Source organism: Crocuta crocuta, unplaced genomic scaffold (genome assembly GCF_008692635.1).
Source record: "Crocuta crocuta isolate KB4526 unplaced genomic scaffold, BGI_CrCroc_1.0 scaffold115, whole genome shotgun sequence".
NCBI lineage: Eukaryota > Metazoa > Chordata > Mammalia > Carnivora > Hyaenidae > Crocuta > Crocuta crocuta.
Genome location: NW_027530575.1, coordinates 103208 through 126077, shown reverse-complemented (window position 1 = coordinate 126077; position 22870 = coordinate 103208). Strand labels below are relative to the sequence as shown.

Below are 22870 nucleotides of genomic sequence, written 5' to 3'. Positions count from 1 at the left end.
GCTTAAAACAAGATTCAGATTCTGCAGGTCAGAAGCATAGACATCACATGGCTGGACCTTCTACTCAGGGTCTTGAAAAGTCTCCAGTCAAAGGTGGCAGCCAGGGCTGCAACGTCATCTGGGGCTCAAAGTCCTCTTCCAAGTTCACCGGTTATTGCAAGTTTCTTGAAGTTGTAGGACTGAGGCTCTCAGCTTTTGAAGATCACCCATTATTTCCTGCCACATGCTCTTTTCCGCAACATGAGTTTGTTCTGCCAAGGCCAAGAGAAGTGACTGCTGTGTTCTGTCTTTTATCTCATGTCTCTTTCACAGGGCTCGCCTGATTATGTCACAAACACAACCAAAGATAGGCTCTTTGTTGATTAATTTGAACTCAGGTGATGAAAGATCCTAATAACATCTGCAAAATCCACTTACCTTTGCTATAATATGTAATTTAAGCAAGGGAGTAATAGGACATTATATTTGCAGGTCCCAAATCAAAGTGTTTATTTTATAAATGATACACTGTTGTTTCTAGAATATGGTGGTCAATTAAACATTTAATATTTTTTTATTTTTATTTGTTTAAAATAGTTTTATTTATTTCTAGGAGAGAGAGAGAGAGAGAGACAGCGTGAGCAGGGGAGGGTCAGAGAGAGAGGGAGTCACAGACTCTGAAACAGGCTCTGAAACAGACTCTGGGCTGGCAGTCAGCACAGAGCCCGACGCGGGGCTCGAACCCACGAACCGCAAGATCATGACCTAAGCGAAAGTCGGACACTTAACCGACTAAGCCACCCAGGTGCCCCAAACATTTAATATTTTTCATGTGAAAATGACGTGCAGTCTCTCCACTAGATAAAATAAATTGTAGGTTTAGGTAGAGGGAACAAAATTAAGTCAAAGAACTGCTTTCTCATACATTTTTCAATTGTTAACAAGTTGCTAAGGATTTTTAAAGCTTCTACATTAGAAGGGAGTATTTATTGAATGCAGTTGGAATTAAATGCATTTAGATAAGCTCTGATTTATAATGTTACCAAATTCCCTACCATTGTCTAGAAAAGCAATGTCCTTAAGGTGGAAGAAGTATCCTGAATTAATTTTTCTGTTTCATGAAGTACACTTACAGTTTCACCCTATTTAAATAGTATATAGGAAGCTCTATTATTTGTTTTTCAGCACTTGGTTCAAAACTAAATGGCAACTAACTCATGATCTGTAGTTTCCTGATTTATCATTGGCATTACCAAATTAAGTTACACTGCTGAAGTATACTTGGACTTGCTTGGCTTTTTGGAAGATGGTTATGTTTCATTTTTACACAATTCAGTGTCTTAAAAGGGCTTATATCATTTAAATTATATAAGGACTGAAGATATTTAGGTTTTAAATATTATTAAAATTTAAGAAAGATAAATACAGCTCATTGTGCCATCATTGCTTTTTTATTTTTAAAGATGTGCTGATAGGTGAATGACCTAAAAGGAAAATTGTGATATGGAAATGATCTGTAATAATATTCGCTTTATTGTAAGAGTTCATCTTGCTAAACAGCTTCTCATTAAGTAAATCAAGCATTTGGGGGCATCACTATAATTACATGTTCCTTAATGTTAAATTTATTCAATACCTATTTTTCAATTAGCTGGATGGAATTTTGTCTTCCAATATTTAACATGCAGACGGTGCATACTGCTGCGTGAAACCTAAATCCTTCGGTTTTGCTTTACATGATTAACATTTCACCCAGCTTAATCTGTATATTTGATTTTAAACTTCTGGGATGGTCTGTGATGCATGCTTTGAATGAGAAAACAACAGCCTCAACTCTGAGAAGATGATTTCGTTATGGTCTTACTAGCAGAACTGATCCATCTGCTCTCAATTTCTTGCCCTTTGCAATTCACTTGTATATGTGTATGTGTGTGTTTCATTCACATTTTAGCCTCTGCAAAACGCTTTGGTTACCTTTCAAACACAGTAAGAAATGCTATCAGTTTATTCATCTGTTCTTTCATGTAGAGGACTGTGAAAGAGACTAGAGAAAGTAATTACAAATTTCTATTTCTGAAAACTTCCTACAACTGTCTTGAATGAAACAACAACAACAAAGTATAAAAACAGACTCAATTGTGGTATTTACAATGGGACGTGGGGGGTGGGGACAGGGATTTCATGACCATACTATACTACATAAGAGTGTTTTATTAGAGTAAAATTTCATCACAACTCAAAAATCTGCTTCTGCTTGTGTTTGCTCTGCACACTATTGCACACCTGTCGCCAAAAGAGTCTATGCAATTTTTAAGCAAGAATAACACTAAGTAATCAGAGTTTTAATTTAATGGTTAATATTCTTCACCGCAAAACCCACAAGACAGTAGGGTTCATGTCTCCAATGGTAGAACATGGGCTATTAATAGAGAAATATTTTATTTTCTCAATTTCTTATCCTTCTCTCCCAAAGCCAGTCACTTGCCCCTTGGAGTATATGGCATAAACTTATGGCAGCTTATATTTTTACAAAAAGTATGTAGCCACTTCCCACTAACTTGAAAAATAGCACATAGTCTTATAACTCTTGATGCTGATGATGAACTGTTACTTTTTTGGCATCCGTTAAAGAGATTTCTAGTTTCTTTTGAACCAAAGACATATTCAGATGTGTTTATAACATCACCATTGAGGGTCTTGTGAGCATAAGATAATACACTTTGTCCTTGGATTAGAAGATTTATTATTCACTTCAACAGAAATGTGTACAATATGTACAGTGTATCTAGCACTACGTCAGTGTCTGTTGTTAAAAACAATGTTTGATAAAAATACCTTCAGGATCAATAGCCACCATGTTAATGAAAATTAAAACCCCAACAAGCCATCACTATATGCCTATCAACATGGCTAAAATGGCAAAAAAAAAAAAAAAATGCTACCCCAAATTTTCTTTTGGGCTTAAAATCTCTGAACCTCAGCAAGCTAAAGGCAAAGCCCAAGCAGCCAACTACTCTTCAGAACCCTTCTCTTGACTGTAGCATTCATTCAAACTAGCAAGTGGTGTTTGTGAGGCAGGCTCAGGGAGGCTGATTTAATCCAAACAGGACTCTTTAATTTGAGAAAATGAGGAGTTACTTTTAATGGAACATGAGTTTTCCTTCAGACATAAATATAAATGGGGTTAAAAGCAATACCAAGCTGAGTGACAGACAATATCTAAACATTTGGCATATCTCAGTTGTAGTTTATCACTTTAAACCCTACTGCTCAATTTGTACATTATGTGCAAGAAAAAAAAAAGGTATTCCAAAAGGATGAGAATATTAATGCACCACAGATTTAGCAGAAGAAAAGTAACATATCTGCAGTAGAAATCTGACACAGGCTTGTTATAGAGTGACAATTATTATTTTGTGATTGTAGGTTACGGTGTGTTTACTTTAATACAAGCTTACGAATATGGACTACCTCTTAATCTCACCCCTTTATTGAGTCTGTCTTCTTTGGACACTTTTGTGTTTAATTTATAATGCAATACCAAATTGGGGGTCAAAGTAATGGGTCTCAATCTTTTTGTTCGTTCTTACCAACAACAATTATGTTGTAAATATGATCATATAATAAATAGAATGGTGTTCTTTAGCACCATCTAGCTTACTTTTTGAGCAATTCACACAATATGATTTATCTTTTACGACAATTGGTAAAAACACTTTTAGAGAGCATAGCTATGAAGGTCTATGAAGATAGGTCAAAATGACTCTAAGAATCAATGTCATCTAAAAAAAATTACTTTATGCACACTGTTGCTTTCTTATAGCATTAAGGAATTTGTCTTTTCATGCTGTCACTATGTCTTAAGAAATCATTTTCTTTCAGCTAATTGCCAGAAATGCTTCATTTAAATCAGCGGGAACATTTTACTTACTTGCTCTTCAGTTGTTGATAATCTTTAGAACTAATGTTTTTTAATCAATGGACATTGAAAGCACTTTATAAAAATAATTTGTTGTTACTATTTTATGTCATGAAATCCAAATTATTGACATTGCTCTGAGAAAAAGAGCTAGGTCATATATAGAATAGGGAAACAAAATGTAACATGTTAGCCTATATTTAACTGATAAATACAGTTAATTATGGAACAATAGGATCTATTGTTTACCAAATACCTTCTAGAAGAAAATATTACCATCAATTTCTGATTATGTTAGACCGGGTTATTTTGATGTTTCCTAGCAGCTTGTATTTCGGCCTCAATTTCAATATTTATCTATTCTTCATGAGGATGCCACTCTTCAATTTATTTATAATAGCCACATGTTACTACCTAATTTTTGCCTGTTTTTGGCTCAGCAAATCTATTTAGGAGAAAGCATAGAAGGCTGATAAATGCAAAATATACTAGTGTATGTCTTTCATAAAAACACTTGAGGCACCTTAGCTAGGAAAAACATTATAGCAACTGGAATTTTGAAACTAAGGTTTTAAGAAGTTAATAATATGGATATTCAAGCAAATATCAAAATATTTTGATATACTAGATTTATGACTATATAATTTGGTTACCTTATGTTAGGTGAAGAAGTAAAATATGTCTAAAATAATCCATCAATATTAGAAGTTGCATAATTGTTAAAATATAAGTACATTTTTTATAATCTCATTGGAAAAATTTTTTCTGATATGGCTAAGTTTGAACTGAAACTTAGAATTAAATACAATGGTGTCAGTTCGGCTATTAAAACTACATAAAATTTTAAGGTATTAGAATAATTAATCTCCAGTCTTACTCATTTACTTACCCAACAAAGGCTTACTGACTAAACATTATTTGCCAGCAGAATTTGGTTGTAGTCAATGCAGTTAAAGAGTCTAATGTTAAAGAGCTTCTACGCTAAAAGGGGATACAAACTGGTGTGTGTGTGTGTGTGTGTGTGTGTGTGTGTGTTTGCGCGCGCGCATGGGTGTCCACACATGTGTGTAAGACGTATGAGATAGTGTTAAGTAGTGTATAAGAAATTAAATAAGTGATGTAACAGTGACTTTTTTATTTTCTTAGATTGAATGGGCAAAGGAGTGACATTTAAAAAGAAATTTGAAGATTAAGGAATCCACTATACAAAGAGAAGAAGGAAGGATATTCCAGGAAATAAGAACATCTATTTCAAAAGACTCTTAAGTAGTTAAAAGTTTATCACATTTTAAAAACTACAACTACAGTGTGAGTTTAATATGGGAGGTAAGATGAAGAGTGATGAGGCGTATGGCTGGGGGCAGACCTCATAAGGCTTTCTAAGCTAGAGGAAGGAGTTTCAATCTTCCTTCCTTCTTCCCCCTTTCCTTCATTCCAGCCTGCCTTCTTGCCTTCCTCCCACCTTCCCTCCTTCCCTTTCTTCCTTCCTTCTTTTCCTTTCTACAGTAATTCCAGTGAGAGTTGACAGCGGCTTTTATTAGGATCATGGAAAGATATATGTAAAGACATGGGCAGTGTCCATATATATGTATATATATATAGTAGGTAGTATAAATGGGATTTTTCAATGAAATAAATTTCAGAGTATGTAGTTGGGGAAAGAGAAGTATCGAAGGGAATATAATTACTTTAGGCCTCACAAGTGGGTGCTACTGTTTCTTTAACAATTGAATGCTAATGTTGCCTCTTACAAAATCTAAACAATGGTAAACATGCAAATTAAGTGATAGCAGGATCAAGATTTTTGATTTGGCTTTTTCAGTTTTGAGATGTTTGTCTTGTTGAGATATCGAGTAATTATGGATGTGAATCCAGTGTTTGGGCTAGAAGTCTAGGTAGGAAATATAGCTTCTGGAATCACCTTCACATGCATGCATTTTTTTCCTCTCTCTCAAGAAACAGACCTATAAGCCTACTTAAAATAGTTTCAATCGCTGGTTTTATAGGAGATGGGAAAGAAAAATCCTTTCTTTTTTTAATTTTATTTTTTTCCATTTAAAAATGGCATATTGATCATAGGAAATTTTACAGCAAAGTACAGAAAAAAGCTACAGTGTCAACACGAATGAACATAGAAATTAGTAAAGTGTCATAATTATTTATAGCTTTTCTAAGTAGAAAACAAATTATAAAGGTGAGAATGTTCACTGGGTAACATCGTTACAGCTAAAACATCACCAAACAACTTTAATTTAATTAGGAAGTTATTTTTTTTTTCTGTAACTTGAACAGTAGTTTTACTCTAGAGAACATACTTACCTCACTCATCACTTCCCCAGTTCTGTCCCCCATGCTCTTTTCTTTATAGGGCTTCAGATCAACACCCCCGTACATGATAGAAGCAGGAGTGAAAATATAGCTACTATGGATAATGTTTAGCTAGATGCACTACTCAGGAGAAGCATCACACAGAGCAAAATATCCCAATCTGTTCCCCCTACCCAAACATTTAGCATTTTCTCTCCTTTTCCATTTTGTAGGGTGCAGTTACTTTTATGCACTTAATTTAATTTACAATATTTTTCTGATGGCCAGGCTTCCATATTTTCCCACATTATCCTCTTAGCATCTGCCTTTTTCATTCCTCGATCATTGCCTGTAAGATTAAAAAGTCTTTATTCTGGAGCAAAGCAGTGTTTTTTACCCCATGCTCTGCCAACCTGGAAAGAGCTCCAGAGTCTTATCTCATATTTATACAGAATGCCAAATCCTGTTCCCTTAATTGTCTCAGCTGAGGAGCCAAGAGTGCATAAAACAGCTGGTGGCAAGTGTGTATATAGCAAATAGGTAGGGCAGACTCTCCTGCAAAATTCAATGCCGTACAAAGAATTTTTGCAGTTAGGGGCTCTTCCCTCTGGAGGAAACCAACACAATTGGTTCTGTTAAAACTCATTTACTATACACAACCACCTTCCAGATGGTAGCCTCTGACACCACAAAGTGCCAGAGGCAGAGTTGTGGTTGTAAATGTGATGGAGGAAGGAATATTTTTTTAACAAGCAACTGAAAAAGGCATTTAGGAAATGGAGACTTTGTCACTCTGCTCTTCAGAGTCCGTGGTAATGCTGTCATGCTTTGCAGTTAGCATAAAAACGGAGATGCTATTTTGTTCATTTGTACATATGTTAGAGATTTAATTTAGATCTTCATTGTTTTTCTATAAATGTGCAACATGCTTTTTAAGACCGAAATGTTAAACATTTTGCATATTTTGTTCATAATGCAGCCTTTTGAGGAGCTTTCTCTTTCTAAGTCTATGAATTTAGGATACTTCGAAGTTGAATCACTTTGTCTATTGTCTTTGTTCTCATAGGTTAGTCTTAAAGATTGAAGATCACATTTACTGTGCATCTATCATGTTTTTGTTCAAGTCTCTAAACTTCACCTATATATGTTCCATTGATTTTACAATTAGATCCAGATTTGGATGAGTCACAATGAACAAAAAAAAAAAGGAGGGATTGAAATGAATTACTTAGTATTTCATTACATATTTGCAAAACTATATTAATAACAATCACACTTAAGACATTTTTTCTTGACTTGGTAATACCTTGTTAGTGTTATTTTGAAATAAAGCTGAGTCCGAAAGTAAGTTGCAGATTGATAATTTATATATAAAATATGATCTGATAATTAAAATTTTTTCTCCCTCATCCAGAAGAGAATAAACTAAAACCAACAGAATGTAAACTTTTAAGAAATTCAAAATAACTATACACTGGGAAAACTAAAGGGTTAAGAATGATCTTCTGGTGTGTAATAAAATTTTTTATGGTAGCTTGATCTTATGTTTCTGGACTATCAGTGTTGAGATTAGAACAGGAAGATTTTGGGCAAGATGTAAAAGTCAGTTTGTAATGTAAGTGATTTGACAATTAGTTTTATGCATAATTATGTCATTTATGCACCCATTAGATGTATTGTCTACTATGTGCCAGATACTGTTGAAATTTCAAGGGTACATTGCTAAGTCAACAAGCATACAGGTGAAAAAATTTAAAAATGTGGTCCATTTGGCACAAATTAAAAGTTGAGTGAAAGAGCTAAAAATTTAGAAAATCAAAACCCACCTAACCTCACTTTCACATAATGTAAATAATAGGAAAACAAGAGAACTGAGTCTATAATTTGATAAGACATTGACATTCACGATAGAGGAAAAAACTTATCTGTGTAAAATAAAATAAAAAAAAATGACTACAGCCAAGTCCCTCCAATTCTCAGTGACAGATTCATTTGATTTTGAATTGCATGGAAACTATACATCCATCAATTTGCTCTTAGAGATATTTCTGAGGGGGATTTTGCTAGACTGTTGTTAGGGGAAATTAGCTTTCTGTGTTGCATATGCCAGAATGGCATTCCTGGAATTTGTTTTTAAGTAAATGCCTTTGAGATTATAAAGAACCACACAATATACATCATCAAAAAGTTATTTTCAAATCAAATAGTTAAGTGTTTTTTCATGTATATTTTATATCCTACTTAATAATAAAATAATTTATATTTTCACCAGATGTCTTTATTATATCAGTCCAGATTTTTCTATTTCCCATGTGAGATCAGCACATTTCATATACTACACATTGGGGAAATAATGGAGAAAAGTGAAAAATAAGAATTTATAAGCTTGTGATAGTTCTAACTAAAAGGACCCTAGTAGATTGTTTCTCCCATGTACTTCTCAGAGGGAACAAGTAGATTTTGGCACTATGTATTTATTCCTAGCCTAACAAATCTATTCAATCATAGATACTGAAAGATCCCATGAAATTTGATGCGGGTAAAAAAAATTGTCAGAGTATGTGTATATAAATGCAAATAGTCACACTCATTTATGAGAAATTATAGATACCATGTTAAAAGTGAATCTGTGTATATACATTTAAAACATTCACAAATATATACAAATTACTATAATGAGAACACACTGATAATTAATTGTTTTAATTAAACATTTAATTTTAAATTAATTCAGTGTCATTTTAGTGTCATTCCTTACAAGTTCAAAGAGATAAATAATGATGGGAGCTGACTTTTCAACAAAAAGAGCTGTGCTTTGACTAAAGGCAAAAACAAATCTATACTTTAAAATACTCTTTCAGGAGCGTCTGGATGGCTCAGTGGGTTAAGAATCCGACTTTGGCTCAGGTCATGATCTTGAGGTTTGTGAGTTCAAACCCCACATCAAGCTCTTTGCTGTGAGCACAGAGCCCACTTTGGACCCTCTGGATCCCTCTCTCTGCCCCTTCCTCTATCTCATAAATAAATAAATAAATAAGCATTTAAAATAAAATAAAATACTCTTTCAGCATGTAACAGAATCTTTTTGTCTCATTTCTCTTTATAAATACACTCAAGTATTTACACAATTATTAAGAAATTAGCAGATTGAGATTAAGAAACCCAAATACAGAAAATATCTATAACTTTAAAAATCTGATATTGGATGGGCTTTATTTTATTTTATTTTGCTTCAAGTTTTTATCTAAATTCTAGTTAGTTAACATATAGTATAATCTTGACTTCGGGAGAGATGGGCTTTATTTTTAAATAATGTTTGTTGACCCTACAAATTAGTACTTTTACTTCTATTTTGTTTTTATTTCTTTCAAAGATTCTCCTTAGGAGTCTTTGATAAAATGACACATGCAATAAGTTCTGGTGTACTAATATATATTAACATCAGGGAGAAAGAAAAAAATAAAGTACATATACTTTGAATAATTCTTTGTGGATCCTTAGCAAGGTAGTAATAGTGGTTTCCGCATTTGAAATACTGACAAATCAAAACAAGTTCCTCCATACAATTTGTGATAAACAATCAGCTTAAATTCTGCAGCATTACAATAAATACAAAACCAATTGGCTTATGCAAATAAACTACGTGTTTTCTAGTACTGATTAGTGTGTTATAAGATAGAATTCACAGATGCATTTGCCTCACTTTGAATTTTTAAAGATGCAGTCGACTGTATGATTTTAAAAAAATCCATTTGATATGTATTGAGGCTGTACAGATTGTCAGCCTTCTAATTAATTGCTGCCAAGACAAAATAATCCCTAAAGACCCTAACTTGGTCAATTTAGAGATCACAACAATCATGATTTTTAATCTTACTAAGAAACAACCCCAAAGCCAGCAAGATTATTGCTTGGACAAATAAAGCACACAAAGTTTACAAAGTGTAGGGAAACCACAGCAACCTTAGCAGTGTGAGGAACTGTTGAATGGAAGAAGGGCCCTTACCACTACAAGGTCAGAAAGGACAAGGAGAAGGTGTGGTGGATGAAATCTAGAAAGAGAGAGCTGGGAAGGTCATCAGGCAGTACTAAAGCTTTCAATGGAGGGGCTCTGCTTGTATAAGGTGAACCCACAGACAGGAAAATGGAGACAGTAGTAACAGAGCAAACTCCCCCTTCTCCCACCCTTTGATCTCCTTCTTGACTTCTGGTGTTACCCACTGGCTTAAATAAATTGGAAGCAAGGAAGCATTGGAGCCAAATGAAATACACTGAACAGCCAACATCTTGGGGCACTGAGCAAGATATACCAGGATGGAGAGTGAATCCATATTGGCAGGTAAAAGAAATCCCACATCCTCCATTCTTTTTTACATTCAGCATCTCCTCCTCCCCCCCACCCCTTTCAGGTGGATCGGTGTGTCCCCAGTACAGCTTCTCATCCTCTATTGTATAATCAGAAGTGACATTAATTTGATCATTTTCCTTCCAGAAACCTAAATTGTTAGTTTTCCAGGGTTCTTCATATAAGGTAGCCAGAGGGGTTGATAAAATGAAATAATTTATTAGCATACAGAAGATTGCCATAGATGTATGTTTTATAGTCATAAGGCTAATATTGTGATCATATTCACCATCTCCCTCCTCTATGTTTCCTTTAACTTCAACTGGATAGAGTCTTCTACCTACCAAATCACATCATTTGAGTTCTCGGGGACCTTATCTTTACTGAGTTGTATCTTATTAGGACTATTAGAAAGAAGAATTAAAAAACAATACAGTGTGTCATATTGGTTAGAAAAAAAAATCTTCATTGACCCTCCTGTGAAGCAGACAGTCAATTTTTTCCAAGTACAGTTGATATACAACCTCCTCCTATGCTGTAGGCTCAGTGGACGAAGACCCCAATTGTCCAATGACAGTCTTAACTTCCATTTTGTCAGAAATGTGACTTACTTCTCTCAGAAAAGCATTCATTTTTCAGGCAGTAGAACCTCCCAACTCATCAAGATTATAGGGGAAAAAAAGATTTCCTTTAGTCAGTTGACAGTTTTAGTGGTGAAATGAGACACTCTTTTTTTTATCCTGCCTTGGTCTCTACATTTTGTTATGGGAGAGATGTCTCCATAAAGAGGCATTTGTTTTAAAAAATTTATATTGTTAGGGGCACCTGGGTGGCTCATTAGTTAAGCATCCGACTCTTGGTTTTGGCTCAGGTCTTGATCTCACAGTTTGTGAGCTCGAGCCTCACATTGGGCATGACAACAAGGAGCCTGCTTGGGATTTTCTCTCTCTCCGCCACTCTCTGTCCCTCCCCTAGTCGTGCTTTCTCTCTCTCTCAAAATAAATAAATGAACTTTACACTCTTGGTGGGAATGCAAACCAGTGCAGCAACTCTGGAAAACAGTATGGAGGCTCCTCAAAAAGTAAAACAAACAAACAAACAAACAAAAAACCTACTCTATAGTCCAGCAATTGTACTTCTAGGTATTTACCCAAAAGATACAAAAATACTGATTCAAAGGGATACATGCACCACTTGATGCATTATCAACAATAGCCAAATTATGGAAAGAGCTCAAATATCCAACAACTAATGAATGGATAAAGAAGCTGTGGTATATATAGACAATGGATTATTACTCAACCACTAAAAAGAATGAAATCTTGCCATTTGCAATGACATAGATAGAGCTAAAGAGTATTATGCTAAACAAAATAAGTCAGAGAAAGACAAATACCATATGATTTCACTCATATGTGGAATTTAAGAAACAAAACAAATGAACACACGGGGGCAGAAAGATAGGAAAACCAAGAAACAGATTCTTAATGATAGAGAACAAACTGATGGTTACGAGAATGGAGGTGAGCAGGGGGATGGGTTAAATAGGTGATTAGGGGGTGCACTTGATGAGCACTGGGTGTTGTATGTAAGTGTTGAATCACTAAACTCTATACCTGCAACTAATATGACACTGTATGTTAACTGTTAACTAACCAGAATTTAAATATAAACTTGAAAACACTAAACTAACTAACTAACTAACTAACTAAATAAATAAATAATATACCCTATCATGTGGGACAGTGCCAGATGCTGGCTCTGGCTGAGGTCCAGGGGTCCCTGAACGATAGATGGTGTCGGCAAGAGAGAGAGTGAGAGAGCCCTGAGATTCTTTCTGATCACCAGGCAGGCATCTCTGCTCTGACTGGGGCTCAACTTTATTTTATAATTAAGTGTTTGGGGGACAGCACAGAAGTAGCATTTGCCTTAGACAATGATTTCTGATGACAAACTTCTTTGACATGTAAGAATTTCCTGGAACATAGATTTGTGGAAGACTCATGCATAACCTTTATCAATAGTGATTGAGGTAGGTGATTTAGATGCTTATCCTATGGGGAAGGAAGGTATCTTTAGCATACAAGACAATGTTTTTAGCATAAAAAGGGTAAAGTTACTTCTTTGTGAGCAGGGGTCAATAGCTTGTATTAAGAAAAACAGGTCTTTCAGGAAACACCTTTGCTCCCATAATCACAAAAGAAGAAGTTCCTCAATAGGTTCCTTCACAGGGAGCAATCAGCATATTCAAGGCCAGAATAAGTCACTCAAAATACTGATCACAAATGCCTTGGGGGGGGCTGGTGCTCCAAGCAGTAACAATTGGGTGGGGGTGGATATCTGTCCTTAACTCTAAATTAGGCTCTTTGTCTCAGGACCGGGCTCAATTGTAACTCTTGGGTTCTTAGCCCCCTTTATTACGTAAGTCTTGGATCTTCAAGGCCCATAGGAAGAGCCTTTCGACAATCATCCACAGTGCTTTCATCTGAAATCTCTTTTGAAAAGGCAGGACTATGATTTTCCTTAGGAGGAGTCTGTGGGGATTATTGGTCTGATCTGGAATATTGTGAGGCCTGGTCAATACCAGCAGGCTCATTTCCAATGTGAGCCAGTAGTAGCAGAAGGAGATACCTGTTTTTGTTTCTCATGGCAGGAGCTGTGCAAACGCTGCCATTTCCTTGCTGTGACTGTCATTCAGAGAGGCCGGTGCTGCTCCCAGCAGGACAGCTACTCAGTTGCATGGTTTTCTTAAATTAATTTTGTTTGGCCGTTTCACAAATGCCAGCTGCCTCTGAATGATGGAGAATATTAAGGCCAGTGAAATTTTGTGGGAGTGAGCCTATTTCCTTCTGCAAGATAATCATGCTTGGATAAAGTCACCCCTATAAAATGTAGAACTGATCAAAACATTTTTGTTTTGAAAGTATTCAATAACTTCTCATTTCCTCTAAAACTCAAAGAACTCAATATACAATATAATTTTAAAATCCAGATTTTCTGTTTGTATTGTCTACTAACAATTTCTGGATTCTCAAATTAAAACTAAACTACTTGCTTTTTACTTTTTTTTACTCTTTCAGACTTTGTCTACAATGCTGCATTTCTAAAAATATCCTAATTCATCATTTCTACTAACCCAACATTCATTATTAAACTTCGGCTCAAAAACTAGCCCTCCTAAACTTGCTAAGCCCTGTAGATATACATACAATACAGACACAAACACAACCTTCTATGGCTTGTTTCTGATTGTTAAAATATCTGAGAGCAGTCAATATACTCAGACTCTCCTGAGTATATTTGTGACTCTGTGGCTCATTTCTGATTTTAAGCTCCTTGAAGCCAGAGATCACATTATATAATTTGTGAACCATGGTACCACGCTTAATTGTTTTCCATCAGTTCTTCACTGAATTTGAACTAATGCGCATTTTGGTATTAAGATCAGTATGATAAAATCAATGATAATAAATCAATCGTACTTTATTATTGAATATTCTGATTTGCTTTTCATCTTTTTTTTAGGAATCAATGTCATAAACAGTGTGCTTACCTTGTTCTATCTGCATTCCTGATGTTTTATAAAGCATATTTGATGTTTCTCTGCTATCACATTTTACAGAAGTAGATTCTCCAAGTGAAGAGGCAGAACAGCTTCAAAGTCTCCTGCTGACTTAGTCAACACCGAAAATACTTTCACACAGTTTGTGGGTACTTAGAATTTGTTTGTTATCAATGATGATTAAATCACTAAACATTTATTAAAATGTTGCCCAAACCTATATTTTAACAGGATAAAAGCATTTTACTGTGAGCATGTAGGGTTGTTGCTACTTTCAGTGACTAAAGGGTATGTAATTGTTTAGTTCTACAACAAATTGTGCTAATTACAAAGGCATGACAAGTGTTAAAAAGTATTTTAAAAATTGAGATGACTGTACAAAAATATTCATTTGTGTATATTTTCTCTGATTCTCTTATATTGCAAAATGTCCACCCAATAGTCGTGTGAAGATGAATGCTAAAAATTTCAGTCCCAAAGCCCTTTTAAAAAATTACCAACTATTCCCACTAGATAATAATAATTTGTCAAGGAAAAAGTGAAATTGTCTGGGTATTATAGTTTTTATTAGCGATACATGAGACCATGATGTTCACAAATTTAAGGTAAAATATAAGCTTGTGTTTTAAGATAATATTCTTTTATGTGTAATTTTTTGTATTTTCAACTTTAATGATGTGCTTTGCAATCATAATTTGGTATCTAATGTGGAGCACTAAATTGAGTGCACTAAATTTTTGCTGTTAAATCAATTTTTGAAAACTTAAGCATACTATTAGTAAGTATAAATGTGCTGAAATTAGGAAATTTGGCAATTTATACATATATATGTATAGATAACTATTCATTATAGAATTTGATCATTTGTTTGTCAATTTTTCACTCATTCAACAATTAATGATATTATTGATTATAGTATTATTAGTATATTTTGATATCCAATAGCATGGAGGATTCTGGAAAAACAATGGTAAAACAAATACAAACATCCTGTCATGATCCTTAAAGTTAATCAAGAATCTAAAATGAGTACAGATAGATCATACCTACCTACATAGATGAATAGATAGATCGAGAAGCAGATAGATATCTAGTTAAATAGATAATCAATGTGAATAAACACTGAAGATGAATTTAGGTGAGTATAACAGGAATACCTACTTGGGAATTGAGAGTTGAATCAGATCTATTTGAAAATGAAACACTTATGGGAGGTAAGCCAAATGATGAACAGGGGGAAGATGGTTGATGGAAAGGGACGAGTGTTTGCTTTGGTGCAATGAATATTTCATTGTGTTCAAGAAACTGAAAAAAAAAATTCTACAGTGATTAGAACATGAAGAGAAAGCAACAACAAGAGAGACAAGATTAGTAACTTAAGCAAAAAAAGAAATGGTACTGAAGTGGGGAGCTAACATTAGGCTTAGTGAATTAGCCTAATTACTATGGGAAATCATTGAATTGTTTGAATCATAGAAAGGTTGGAGTATTATACTTATGGAAGAACTCTCTCAACTTTGTGGAGAATGAACTGGATGTGGCCTTTAGATCTGAGAGGAGAATAAGAGAAACATATTAAAGTTTCAAGTAATGCAGGATGATGCTCGCTGCACAAGAATAATGGCAGGCCCCATAGAAAACAGTGAAGGTATGGATATGTATTTTAGACGTTAGATGTCAATAGACTGGTGATATTTGAAAGGCCAAAGAAGGAAGGAAAAGGACATGTAACATTACATCAAAGATAATCCCTAGGTTTTATGACGAACCAATAAAACTTCTTGAAATGGAGAACACAGGTAGACTTAATTTTTTCACTAAATCGGTGGAGGCTCAGGTGTACAATGGGGATGGGAAAGCAGTAGGGTGGGAAGTGAATCAGGCATTCATTTCTGAGCACATTTATTTTAAAGTGGCTAAGAAATTAGCCAATTAGCACAACTGGAATTATTAGAATGTAGTTGAATATATGGGTCTGGAGTTCCAAAGATGAAAAATAGAATTTATGAGTTGATACCAGATGATTTAAAAAATGTGTAAATAAATTAATTCACCTAGAAACAGAGTGGACATGAGAAAAGAGAGTCTAAGACAAAGTCTTGAGAAATTCCGGTATTGACACAACAGGTTGAAAAGTAATAGCCGTGAAAGAAAACTGAGGAGAAAAAAATCTCCCGATGGAGATTAGGAAAGAATATTTCAAAAGAAATGTTCTTCCAGTCATGTTGAATGTTGCTAAGATGTCAAACTAATTGGCTAAATATGCAAAGAAATAATTTCAATGTTAAGATAACTGCTTACTTTGTTTATATTCTGGACAAAGTCTTATACAATTTGCCTGCGTATATCATGCCTAGAATTAAAACTAAGGGGAATTTGAAATATTAATGAGAAACATTGCATCAATAGATTTTTAGATAAAACCCTTAGAGAAGAATAAAATGGCATATGTGTTTTCTTACGAAATGAAATTGATCTATAGCATTAATTAAATTTAGGAATTGTTTATATTTCATCAGTCTTTACAGAGTGTTACAACATTGTATGAACTTGTGAAAAGAAAATAATATGTGGGGTTGTTATCAATTCTATTAAATATGGTATAAAAATGGTTAGCTTTTGATAATATGTAGAGATAGCAAATTTAATAGTTGTATTATATGGTTTTTATCAGGTAAATTCCTGAAATTCTTAAATGCATAAGAATTTGAATTACATTTATTAAGAATGAAATCTTGAATGACATTCAGAATAAAGATAAATATTCTTTTCTTCATTACCATTCCATGTTTTGCCTCAAATGCATTGATGTTTAATAGCAATTACTTGAATCAAAGCAAAATTAATCCTTGTTTCATCTGTAGTTAAAAAACACCTATGCAGTTTTCACAGAATTCAGATAGACGTACATGGGATTCTGTTTCCTACCTACTCCATTATTGCAGGATTCCCTAGAAAAGCTCCAGTCTTACAAAAGCAGCTGCTTGTATTTAGTGATAATCCTCTGTACTATTAGTTTTGTCTTTTGGGATAGGAAATTGATTACCTGACCTTAACATAGTGAAGACTTTGCATGTGTCTTGTTTTCTGCCTCAGACAGTAAATTATGTGTATAAACAGTGAAAAATAATTACAAGTACAATGATGCTTTCGTTGTCTAGCAAAATTTAGAGAAAATGAAAACTAGGCTTTTGTTTTTATTTTCCATAGTATTATGTTTACTTGTATTTATTTTTGTTTATTTTTATTTTCCATAATAAATTACAAATTAAAATGCTACTGCCTTAAATAATGCATTTTATGGAGCGCTTTTTATGTTTTTTAGTAAGCATATCCACAAACGTTTTAGCAGGGAGAGCTGATAGGTAAATGAGTGACACTGAATAGAATTACATATCAGGGTGCTCGTATTTCTGTCCAAAGGGAGAAGTACTTTTCAGCTTGGAGACTCACAGAGTTATGACAATATCTGTTCATAAACTAAACAAACAGATCAATCACAAACAACAAAAAATTGAACACTTTCTCTCAAACATATTTGGTTAGTTAAGACTGAGGAATTCAAAATTAATGTGAATACCACTCTAAATAACAAATATTTTACGTATATGTAATTTTTATTTATTTGCAAAACAAAATTTATATCATCCTCAAATATAGCAAATATTCAGCCATTACTGACAAATTCTCTTATTTCTTGTCCAGATGACAATTTCTCATGGCTCATGAAGTTTCATGTCACTGTATAAGATAGACTCCATTGAGAAAAACTCTATTGAGGAAAAAAATACATATTTCCTTCTGCTAAGTACCTAGTGTTCTACTAACATTGACAATAGCTTTAAGTCTTTTTTTTTCTTTNTGGATCCCAATAGAAATGAAGGTGGAAGAATAAAAACTTCTTGGAGGAAGTACTATGATTGGGAATTCTCAGTGTATGTGGAAAATAGATAGTATGTCTAATATATTGAGTATATTAACCATATAATACATTAAATATATAATTAAATATATTGTGTATATATTATACATACACACACGTATACACATACACATGCGTGGTATAGTACTAGCTGTTTCAAAACTTTCCTTTGAAAATATGATTTTTTTTCCCTCCAAGTTTACCTTTCCTTAAAAATGTAACCTTCCAAACATCTTAGATTTCTTTTTAAGTCTTCACTTTTTACCTGATTTGGGCCAGAGGCTCCACATTCTCCTCCATCACTTATGAGAAGCAGATGTTCTACTTTTAACAATACAAATCATGTCTCCAGTGCTCCCTAACCCCTTTGGGTTCAGTAATTCCTTATTTTAGATATCTGTAGGTTGCTCTTACTTTCTAATTTGTTTAGATATGCACTTTAAAGGGTATTTGCCTTATGCCAGTATTATTAGGTTTTTACAGTAGTAGGGTTTCCAAACATGTAGTTTAATATATTTTTTGAAATCAAAATAAAATAGCATCATGATATCTTATTATTAGATGTGGAAATTTTCCACATTTTTAAAAAATTTAACAATTATCTTGGTTCTCTTGAGCTTGTCTTTCATTCAGTCATTTTAAGATACATTTTTCTCTAAATGTGAATAAACAGCATTGGAGGTTTTATTGGAATTTTTTGAAAGTCAAGATTCTTTGGATATAATCAATCTGTTCATAATTTGAATATTGTCATTCATCAATATTGAAATTTTCTCTCTTTGGTCAGCTTCTTTTTAAAGTGATATTTGTAATTTCTCCATCAATGTCTCCTAATTTGATTTTTTCCAAGGATCTTTGTTACTGTTGATGGAAAATTTATTCTATTGTAGTTTTTAGTTTGTTTTTTATTAGCTCATACACAATTCGTTGTCTTCCAGTTTGCTGAAGCAGTGGGGCAGAAAATATTTGCCACAATAATGTCTGTCAAAGTGGCTAGCCATAAAAACCCCAGCACCACATTCATCAGAAGGGCACTCCGGATGAAGGCAACTGATTTTGCCATTCTCATCCACCTTACAGTATTTCAGGACAGCCAGCTTAACCTTCTTTCTCTTATGCTTACTCTTCCTGGGAATGGTGTAAGACTTCTTCCTTTTCTTAGCACCACCACAAAGTCTCAACACAAGGTGGGGGGCTCCATTTGAACGTTGTAGTCAAACAAAGTACGTCCATTTACCAGTTGCTTGCCAGCAAAACCGGTCTCTGCTGATCAGGAGGAATTCCTTCCTTACCCCGGTTTCGGTCTTTACATTTTTCAATTGTATCTGAGGGCTCAACCTCAAGGGCAACGGTTTTCCCCATAAGGGTTTTCACAAAAATTTCTATCTTGTCACAGGTTCCACCACAGATGGCAGATCACAAAGGGATTCTATGATGTTTCAATCAGTTACTGAAATTTTATAAATTCAATAATTATTCATGTATGCTTATTCTATGTCCACGAAATTATTTTAAAACACTTTTTCATATATTATTTAGGCAGTTACATTTCCTGCAAATGATATTTTCATTGTTTTCTTGCCAATACTCATGATCCTAATTTCCCATTTCTTGTCTTAGGGAATTAGTTGACTTCCGTATAATGTGAAATGATTGGGGTATCGTGGTTTTTCTTTCCGCTAAGCTGAATGGAAATGTTTCTAAAGTTAGTTTACTGGGGATGACCTTAGCTCTACATTTTTAAAGATCCCCTTTACTTCTAAACTAAAGAAGTTCCTTTCTATTCCTAGTTTTAAAAGATGTATTTATCTAAAAATCCTTTATACACTTAAACATTTGTTATTTTTTCTTGATTTTTCCTTTATATGTTTTATACTTATTCAGTTAATGAGGTAGAGGTTATTAATAAATGTTCCCATAATTATCTATCCTTACTTTCTTAGGAAAAACACTGCTGAATTTTATATCGGTGGATTCCTAGAAAGCTAATAAATACCACACCTTTCCTTCATCTTAACAATTGAAAAAAATAATTGTGGTTGATTGATTAAGAAGGCAAATCAAATGAGAGAAAATTATTATTTATATTATGAAAAGATTGTGATAAGATACCGTGGCTTATTTTCTTAGCCGTGTGGGCTTGTTAATTCTCCTAGACAAAATTAGACAGACTTGCCTTGGGGTCATATACACTGCTGGAAAATTCCAAGTCTTTCCATTAAGATTCTGCTATAACAGAATCTTATAATATTATAATATTAAGGAGCTGGTTTTGGAACTAGGATTTGTTTTATCTAGCAGGTTTTATTATATGCTAAAAATTCATTGAATTTTAGTTCTGTTTCAAAACTATTTTAGACTATATATCTTTCTATTCAAAAAAGACTATTTCTTATTTGAGCCTATTTGTGTATAGATCAGATTAGTATGTCCTGGTAGTTAATTTTAATTTTTTTATTTATTATTATATCTATTGTTACAGAATTTACTCAGTCATCCAATAAATATTTATACCTCATCCACTATGTGCCAAGTACTCTTTTAAGAACTAAGACTACATCAGTGAATACAATACAAACCCCTAATTTAATGGACTGTATGTTATAGGAAGAAATTTGGGAGGGGAAAGCCAGGTAAAGAAGCAAAATAAACTGTATGATAAAATAAAAGAAAAAAAATGGAGGACTGGGATAAGGAATAGGAATATCAAGAACGGTAATGGGTCCAAATGTTTACCCTGAATGCAAACCAATGCATTAGTTTGCCACAATGTTATGGAGGTTGATTAAAGAGATGAGATCCCTGGGTCAGAGGTAAATGACATTACTACTGATGGCACAGCAAAAATCATGAACATTACCATATTTGCCTCAGTTCTGCTTGAACCTGAGTCCCACAGGGACAATGCTGATCAGCCAAGATAGATGCCTGTACCCACAATTTGTTACATTAGAGAGGAGGACCCCAGAGCAGAAAGAACCTGAATCTTTTATAACGGAGAGTAAGAAAACCTGTCATTTATTCTGAAGAAGACACTATATTTTCCAAGATTGATCATCATAGCAACATGTTAGAAAAGATGGTCCTTCCCCCACCAAAAAAAATTCAAGTGTGTGTCTCTGTTCACAAGACATGTAGACATGTAAGAGATTCAAATGTCTCCCCATAATTATTCACCTATTGGTTTTACAACATCTTGGCCTCAGTTGAATTTTCTCATGTGTAAACTGCTATTGGCCAATCTGAATAATGTGATCAGCAGTGGCTGAGATCAAATCTGTTCTATTTGTCTCACAGGGAACTTTAACTTCTCAGAGAAAAGTTCACCAAGGAACCGCATTTCGGTTCATTTCAGTGAAATCACCCTAGTCACCTGAGGGCCATATGATATACTCGTATAGTTTCTTTAAATAGTTACAAGTCTTCGGGGGCCTTAGTGGCTCAGTTGGTAAAGCATCCAATTTCAGTTCAGGTCATGATCTAGCAGTTCATGAGTTCAAACTCCACACTGGTCTCTGTGCTGACAGCTCAGAGCCTGGAGCCTGCTTCAGATTCTGTCTCCCACTCAGACCTTCCCCATTCATGCTCTGTCTCTCTCCCTCTCTCAAAAATAAATAAACATTAACAAATTAAGTATTTGTAAGTCTTTTATGACCACTCCTAAGGGGTATGTCACTGTGGTTATAAGATGAAAATAAATTTCTAGGGCTGATTCCAGATAAGAAGTACAGTTCCAGAGGTCCATAGAAACTGTTGGTTATAACTGTTGGAGCCTTGAAAGCTCTATTTGCATCTGTTAAGAAGCACAAGGCAACAGATCCTCCAACATAACCTGGCAGATGACTCAAAGGCCCTGGGGTTTCCAGTTAATTGAATAATTGAGTCTAGGTCTTGCTCTTGGAGGGATTGCCTGCTGGTAGTTATTTTAACTTGCCCAACTCACCCAAACCAAAAGCTAAATGGCATTCTTTAGCCCATGAAAAGACTGAGAAACAGCCAAGAGGAAGAGAGTGAGAAAAACATCCTGAGGTGTTGACAGGTATTTTGTGGGGGAGGTGCAGGATCCAGGGCCATCCTTTTCATTTCTGAGAGACTGCTTCAAAAATTAAGAAAAATAATGATCAGATTGTGACAGGGTTTTTTGACTGTCAGAAGAATCAAGCATTATAAGTATGCTCACACAATCCCAAGGAACTTTATTTGGTATACAGGCCTCTGAATTTTTTTCAGGGATTATCATGTACCTTTGCAAAACACTGAACCCCCAGAATCTTCATTTAGGTAGCAAGCCCCTAAGGTTATGGCATGTTTATCTCCTACCCTCTATCTCAAGGGTTAGAAAACTTTTTCTGTAAAGGACAATATAATAAATATTTTTAAATCTGTAGTAGATATGATGTCTGCCATATCTATTCTATTGCTATAGTATAAGAGTAACTATAGAAAATATGTAAACAAATGATCATAGCTCTGTTCCAATAAAGTTTTATTTATAAAAGATTGAGTTTGTCAATCTCTCTTCTAGTTGGCATATATCATACTAAGATGTTCAAGTACTTTCTACTTCCTACTGATTAGATCCAATCAGAATGATACAATCAGTAATAAGTAGTGGAATATGAAAAAAGTCAAAATATTTACAGACAGTACCGTGGCAGAGAACAGAATTAATATCCCCCTCAGAAAACTGTGAAGGTGCACTGTTGGCTCAACCAAGTAAGGGCAAATTTCTTCTAATAATATTTTCATATTGATATAGAGAAGCCAGTATTAGCCAAACCAATAGCTGCATATGAAGTGTAAGGAATTGTGATGATTTGCCCAATAAAGATCAGG

The 22870-nt window shown here is 34.3% G+C and overlaps 1 pseudogene; it reads right to left on the bottom strand.

The window, feature by feature from the left end:
• Window positions 1-18942: 18942 nt before the first annotated feature.
• On the bottom strand, window positions 18943-21374 carry LOC144234621 (ubiquitin-ribosomal protein eS31 fusion protein pseudogene; annotated as a pseudogene).
• Window positions 21375-22870: the final 1496 nt, after the last annotated feature.